Source organism: Electrona antarctica, assembly GCF_951216825.1.
Source record: "Electrona antarctica genome assembly, chromosome: 15".
Taxonomy (NCBI): Eukaryota; Metazoa; Chordata; class Actinopteri; order Myctophiformes; family Myctophidae; genus Electrona; species Electrona antarctica.
The window spans coordinates 27019460-27027338 of NC_136796.1; positions in this window are offsets into that span (position 1 = coordinate 27019460).

Below are 7879 nucleotides of genomic sequence, written 5' to 3' on the forward strand. Positions count from 1 at the left end.
AGAAAAGCATGATCTATTATGGTAGAGGATCCAATTTTAGGTTTAATTTTCTTTGATAGATTTGCTACGTGTGTTTTGAAAGAAAAATCCTCATCTAGCCAGATCCCTAGGTACTTGTAAAATGAGACCCGCTCAATTTGTGCCCCCCTCAGAGACGGTATGGGGTCACCTGTTTCCATTTTTGTTTTATTTAAAAACAACACATTTCTAATCTAACAAGTGTGCTTTTGTCCGAGCAATGTTATCATTCGCATGTAAACAAAATGACAATGAGATGCTACTTGAGTGCTCTGATCCATATCTACAATGATATTAACAACTTCCAACAAGTTCCAAATAGTAACAAAACTGATTAAGAAGTATATTGGTACTGGCACTGAGTTGTCACTAAATGACCAGCATTGCATGATCTCACCACGGATTCAAACAGTTATACGATTATGAGAATGGGGGACAGGATTAATAGTCTTGAGAATGATTTACTTGGTTAATGGTGCTGGTGCATACTGTTAAATGAAGCCACTAGAACAAACAACAATCGTATAAATACTGTTTAGACCATTTACTTGATTAGTAAATGCTCAGTGGAATTGTATCAATACTGGGAATTCACCTTCAGTTATACCTTCATTATGTATCTAATTGTTTGTAAAAAAATCCTGTCAACATATAAAAAAGCAAGTTTAGCTTGTTATTCATTCACGTCCTACATTGACACAACCTATAGGAAAAATATGATACTGAATCATGATACTGTCAAGAAAAAAATGAAATCAAGTGTTTTATTCTTGATTGGTGGTTGTTGCAATAAATACATAAAATGGATGTGGTTGGATTCTATTTACGTAATTTATTATCCATCCACTAGAGTACCTCAAAACAAAACACAATGCAGTTCACAGGTATGAGGCTAAGCTTATAATTGATTATTGATTTGATAGATATTCTGAATGTAAATTCAGCTAATCAAATAAACTGATAAACTAGTTGACAACTTTATAGTCGTAATTTGTAAAATGAGAACAGAAAATGTGCTTGATAAAAAACATTTTACACAGATTTACACATATTTAAACATTACAATTATAACTAGAACTGCACTCTGTCGAGTGCCTACTTGCTTGTTGCACGGCCTACTAGTGCGCAAGCAGAGCACGCAAGTAGGCCTACTGTCGACCGCTACAAACTGTCAAATCTCAGCTTCTCTGTGAAAGAACGTTTGAAATATTGAATTATTAGGTTTAGCTATTTGCTACATACCTAGTTTTTGGAGGTAAAAAAGTAGTATTGTTAAGTATGGTAAGAGACGGCTTTCGATGGTGACGTATATGTCGATCAGTGTCGGGTGGATTAAAGGAAATGCCTCTATGTATATGTAATTTGTAAGTTGATTAGCGTTATACTGTGGTTACTTTGCGCCCCGTTTGATGCGTATGTATCATGCCAGCATATGACGTCAGGGTATAACTGGTATAACTAGCTCTCAATGATGACGTAATAAAGATGTAGATTAAAGGACCCAATGCCAGGGTGTAATTGGTTTTCGATGGTGACGTAATGACGATATGTTTTAGTGTCGGGAGGATTAAAGGTAATGCCCCTATGTATACATGTATGTAATCTGGCACCACTGCCATATCAAGCACAAGTAGTCATTACTCATACGCATGAGTGACGGCTTTCGATGGTGACGTATATGTCGATCAGTGTCGGGTGGATTAAAGGAAATGCCTCTATGTATATGTATATATAATTTGTAAATTGATTAGCGGTTACTTTGCGCCCCGTTTGATGCGTATGTATCGTGCCAGCATATGACGTCAGGGTATAACTGGTATAACTAGCTCTCAATGATGACGTAATAAAGATGTTGATTAAAGGACCCAATGCCAGGGTGTAATTGGTTTTCGATGGTGACGTAATGACGATATGTTTTAGTGTCGGGTAAAGGTAAGGCCCCTATCTATACATGTATGTAATCTGGCACCACTGCCATATCAGGCACAAGTAGTCATTACGTCATGTGCTGGAACGGCGCATGCACATCAAACATCGTCCTAGACGAAAACTATTACTTGCGCGCTCTGCTTGCGCAAGTAATTACTTTTGAAAAGAACATTCCATTAGTGTGAAAAGCCTAGTGGTGCAGGTGTAAAGGAGAGGCCTTCCAATCCAAAGGTTGAGGGTTAGGTTAAAATTAATATCAAATAATAATATCTAAATAAATACTGAATCAAGCAACTTAAAAACTGTCTGGGGTGTACACATAAGCCTGAGTAGACAATGAAATATCCCTTTAAATTCTCATTGACAATGAATGGAGAATGTACATCATATGTGGACGAGCAAATGTTGTTGTTGATGTTACATCATGATAAGAGAGCCTCTCATTTCACATGGGTGTGATTTTTCTTGAATCAGTTTGAATTGATGGCAGTTGATGGCAACACTGATGACACGGAGGAGGAAACACGCCGCCAGCACCCACAGCGTCCCGAGCGGGAATCCAACCCAGGACCTTTTAGCTGTGAGGCGACAGCACTACCAACTGTGGCACCGTGCCCCCCTATAAAACATTTCAAAGTAAAAAGTTCCAGCATGTGTCTCCACAGTAAGCTGAATAATACAAAGTGTGAATGGAGTTTCTAGGTGAAAGTGCTTTTTTGAAGTGCCAATGTCTGCCATTGAGCCCCATTGTAAATGTCTCAAATTTGAAAGCACTATATTTCTAAAACTATGAAACATTTAAAAGATTCCTTTTCAGGCAAACATGTCCACCGTAAGATGAACCTAAGTAGGCTAGAATGGGGTTGCTAGGTGTAAGTATGTAGGACTAGTAGCATGCCAAAGTGTGTGCTATTGCCATAGAGAATGCATTGGGCGTTTAAGTTAAATAACTCAGAAACTACAAAACATTTCAAAGTAAAAAGTTCCAGCATGTGTCTCCACAGTAAGCTGAATAATACAAAGTGTGAATGGAGTTTCTAGGTGAAAGTGCTTTTTTGATGTGCCAATGTCTGCCATTGAGCCCCATTGTAAATGTCTCAAATTTGAAAGCACTATATTTCTAAAACTATGAAACATTTCAAAGATTCCTTTTCAGGCAAACCTGTCCACCGTAAGATGAAACTAAGTAAGCTAGAATGGGGTTGCTAGGTGTAAGTATGTAGGACTAGTAGCATGCCAAAGTTTGTGCTATTGCCATAGAGAATGCTTTGGGCGTTTAAGTTAAATAACTCAGAAACTACAAAACATTTAAAAGTAAAAAGTTCCAGCATGTGTCTCCACAGTAAGCTGAATAATAAAAAGTGTGAATGGAGTTTCTAGGTGAAAGTGCTTTTTTGACGTGCCAATGTCTGCCATTGACCCCCATTCTTAATTTCTCAAATTTAAAAGCAACATATTTCTAAAACGATGAAACATTTCAAAGATTCCTTTTCAGGCAAACATGTCCACCGTAAGATGAACCAAACTAGGCTTGAATGGGGTTTCTAGGTGTAAGTATGTAGGACTAGTAGCATGCCAAAGTTTGTGCTATTGCCATTGAGAATGCATTGGGCGTTTAAGTTAAATAACTCAGAAACTACAAAACATTTCAAAGTAAAAAGTTCCAGCATGTGTCTCCACAGTAAGCTGAATAATAAAAAGTGTGAATGGAGTTTCTAGGTGAAAGTGCTTTTTTGAAGTGCCAATGTCTGCCATTGAGCCCCATTGTAAATTTCTCAAATTTGAAAGCACTATATTTCTAAAACTATGAAACATTTCGAAGATTCCTTTTCAGGCAAACATGTCCATTGTAAGATGAACCTAAATAGGCTAGAATGGGGTTTCTAGGTGTAAGTATGTAGGACTAGTAGCATGCCAAAGTTTGTGCTATTGCCATAGAGAATGCATTGGGCGTTTAAGTTAAATAACTCAGAAACTACAAAACATTTCAAAGTAAAAAGTTCCAGCATGTGTCTCCACAGTAAGCTGAATAATAAAAAGTGTGAATGGAGTTTCTAGGTGAAAGTGCTTTTTTGACGTGCCAATGTCTGCCATTGAGCCCCGTTGTAAATTTCTCAAATTTGAAAGGACTATATTTTTCTAAAACTATGAAACATTTCAAAGATTCCTTTTCAGGCAAACATGTCCACCGTAAGATGAACCTAAGTAGGCTAGAATGGGGTTGCTAGGTGTAAGTATGTAGGACTAGTAGCATGCCAAAGTTTGTGCTATTGCCATAGAGAATGCATTGGGCGTTTAAGCTAAATAACTCAGAAACTACAAAAAATGTCAAAGTAAAAAGTTCCAGCATGTGTCTCCACAGTAAGCTGAATAATAAAAAGTGTGAATGGAGTTTCTAGGTGAAAGTGCTTTTTTGACGTGCTAATGTCTGCCATTGAGCCCCATTGTAAATGTCTCAAATTTAAAAGCACTATATTTCTAAAACGATGAAACATTTCAAAGATTCCTTTTCAGGCAAACATGTCCACCGTAAGATGAACCTAAATAGGTTTGAATGGGGTTTCTAGGTGTAAGTATGTAGGACTAGTAGCATGCCAAAGTTTGTGCTATTGCCATTGGGAATGCATTGGGCGTTTAACTTAAATAACTCAGAAACTACAAAACATTTCAAAGTAAAAGGTTCCAGCATGTGTCTCCACAGAAAGCTGAATTATAAAAAGTGTGAATGGAGTTTCTAGGTGAATGATTTTTTGACGTGCCACTATCTGCCATTATAAATTTCTCAAATTTAAAGCACTATATTTCTAAAACTATGAAACATTTCAAAGATTCCTTTTCAGGCAAACATGTCCACCGTAAGATGAACCTAAATAGGTTTGAATGGGGATTCTAGGTGTAAGTATGCAGGACTAGTAGCATGCCAAAGTTATATTTTTTTTCGGACGGCATACTATAGCATGTCGTTTTTCGTGATTTTGGACTATTTGAAAAAAAGATGAAAATCATGAAAAAACGACATACTATAGTTCATGGCTTCGGATGGGATACTATAGCATGTCGTTTTTCATGATTTTGGAGGATTTGAAAAAAAGATGAAAATCATGAAAAAACGACATACTATAGTCTATGGTTTGGGACGGCATAATATATTTTGTCATATTTTCATGATTTTGGGACACTATGTGAGAGCCAGGACTTGAACCTGCAGCCTCCTGATTCCCAGGCAGGCTCTGTACCCAGTGAGCCACTGTGCATGCTGTTCTTAAAAGGCCGAATAGATAATGACAGAAGAGCCAGAGTCTTGTTTTCATTGTGGTTCATAAACATTCGAACAAACAACAGCAAAAGAAACAATAGACAAATCTCCTGTTATTTTATTTTTTGTATTTTATTTTTGTATCAATGTTGTACTCAAAGGGAACAGCAGACTGTGTTGTGGCAGGTAGCAAGTAGATCAGTGACTTAGCACACTGGCTGCATGATCTGGAGATTGTGGGTTCAAACCCCACTCAAATCTTTACTTGCCAAAATCTGCCATTGACCCCCATTCTGAATTTGGGGGTCAATGGCAGTACTAGGACTAGTAGCATGCCAAAGTTTGTGCTATTGCCATTGGGAATGCATTGGGCGTTTAACTTAAATAACTCAGAAACTACAAAACATTTCAAAGTAAAAAGTTCCAGCATGTGTCTCCACAGAAAGCTGAATTATAAAAAGTGTGAATGGAGTTTCTAGGTGAAGGATTTTTTTGACGTGCCACTATCTGCCATTATACATTTCTCAAATTTAAAGCACTATATTTCTAAAACTATGAAACATTTCAAAGATTCCTTTTCAGGCAAACATGTCCACCGTAAGATGAACCTAAATAGGTTTGAATGGGGATTCTAGGTGTAAGTATGTAGGACTAGTAGCATGCCAAAGTTATAATCTTTTTCGGACGGCATACTATAGCATGTCGTTTTTCGTGATTTTGGAGGATTTGAAAAAAAGATGAAAATCATGAAAAAACGACATACTATAGTTCATGGCTTCGGATGGCATACTATAGCATGTCGTTTTTCATGATTGTGGAGGATTTGAAAAAAAGATGAAAATCATGAAAAAACGACATACTATAGTCCATGGTTTGGGACGGCATAATATATTTTGTCATATTTTCATGTCAGAGCCAGGACTTGAACCTGCAGCCTCCTGATTCCCAGGCAGGCTCGTCAGGGGACCTTAGTATAATTGCCTTATTTGAATCTGAATCCAACATATAAAAAACATATTTGTGATTTTTGTTCGTTTAATTTGCTAGTTTTTCCTTTTTTTTGTTCAGAATTGAAAAATGGGAAAACGCTAAACGAAAAATCACAAAAACTGTTCAAGGGACCTTAGTATAAGTATGTTTGTTCAATTTAATCCAGCAAAAAGAAAATTGCTATTTTTTTCCTTTTTTTGTTCAGAATTGAAAAATGGGAAAACACTAACCGAAAAATCACAAAAATGGTGGTGCCTTAGTATAATTCTGTTTGAGTCCAGCAAACAGAAATTTGCTATTTTTTTCCTTTTTTTGTTCAGATTTGAAAAATGTGAAAACTCAAAGCCAAAACCCAGCTTTTAAAAGCTGCCTCAAAGTTGAGTTTTCAGGAGAAAAAAAAAAGCTGTTCATTCCAAGCTTCAAAACGAAAAAGCTGGTATACATAGAGATAACATGGGAACACGAAGCAAGAAGCTGCTTGATTATGCCTTTGGTTTTTTTGCACTACTGATTGTTACCCGTTTCCTTTCTTGTCAGTTAAAATTATCATTCATCATCACTTCCATCTTGTCCATCACCTAACCCTAACTCTAACCCTAACCCTAAACCTAACCCTAACCCTAGTTGTCTGGTACCAGATTGGTTACCATATGGTACCAGAACAAACCCAACAAAAAAGCAGTGTGAATTGTCTGGAACCAGTGGCTCAGTGTGTTAGAACGCTGCCACATGATCGGGAGATGGTGAGTTCAAACCCCACTCAAGTCATTACTATCAAGACCGATTTCAGAAGAAGAAAACCAACGACCTATCAACCAACACATTTAAAGGCATATCAATCCCATTTATCCGTTTTCTTATCAAGTTGAAGGCATCCCAGATTTTGTTGAGGGTGGGTTGGGTGTTTCACGGTTTCTCATCAACTCCATGTTAAATCACCCAATTACCCGCCAACGGACACTAGCCCTAACCCTAACCCTAGTTGTCTGTTACCAGATTGTTTACCATATGGTACCAGAACAAAACAAACAAGAAAGCAGTGTGAATTGTCTGGAACCAGTGGTGCAGTGTGTTAGAACGCTCCCACATGATCGGGAGATGGTGAGTTCAAATCCCACTCAAGTCCTTAATTTCAAGACCGATTTCAGAAGAAGAAAACCAACAAAAAAGCAGTTGAATTGCCTGGAACCAGTGGTGCAGTGTGTTAGGACACTGCCACATGATTGGGAGATGGTGAGTTCGAACCCCACTCAAGTTTTTACTTTCAAGACCGATTTCAGAAGAAGAAAACCAACACAAAAGCAGTTGAGTTGTCTGGAACCAGTGGCGCAGTGTGTTATGACGCTGCCACATGATCAGGAGATGGTGAGTTCAAACCCCGCTCAAGTCTTTACTTTCAAGACCGATTTCAGAAGAAGAAAACCAACGACCTATCAACCAACACATTCAAAGGCATATCAATCCCATTAATCCATTTTCTTATCAAGTTGAAGGCATCCCGGATTTTGTTGAGGGTGGGTTGGGTGTTTCACGGTTTCTCATCAACTCCATGTTAAATCACACAATTACCCCCCAACGGACACTAGCCCTAACCCTAACCCTAACCCTAACCCTAACCCTAACCCTAACCCTAGTTGTCTACCAGATTGGTTACCATATGGTACCAGAACAAAACAAACAAGAAAG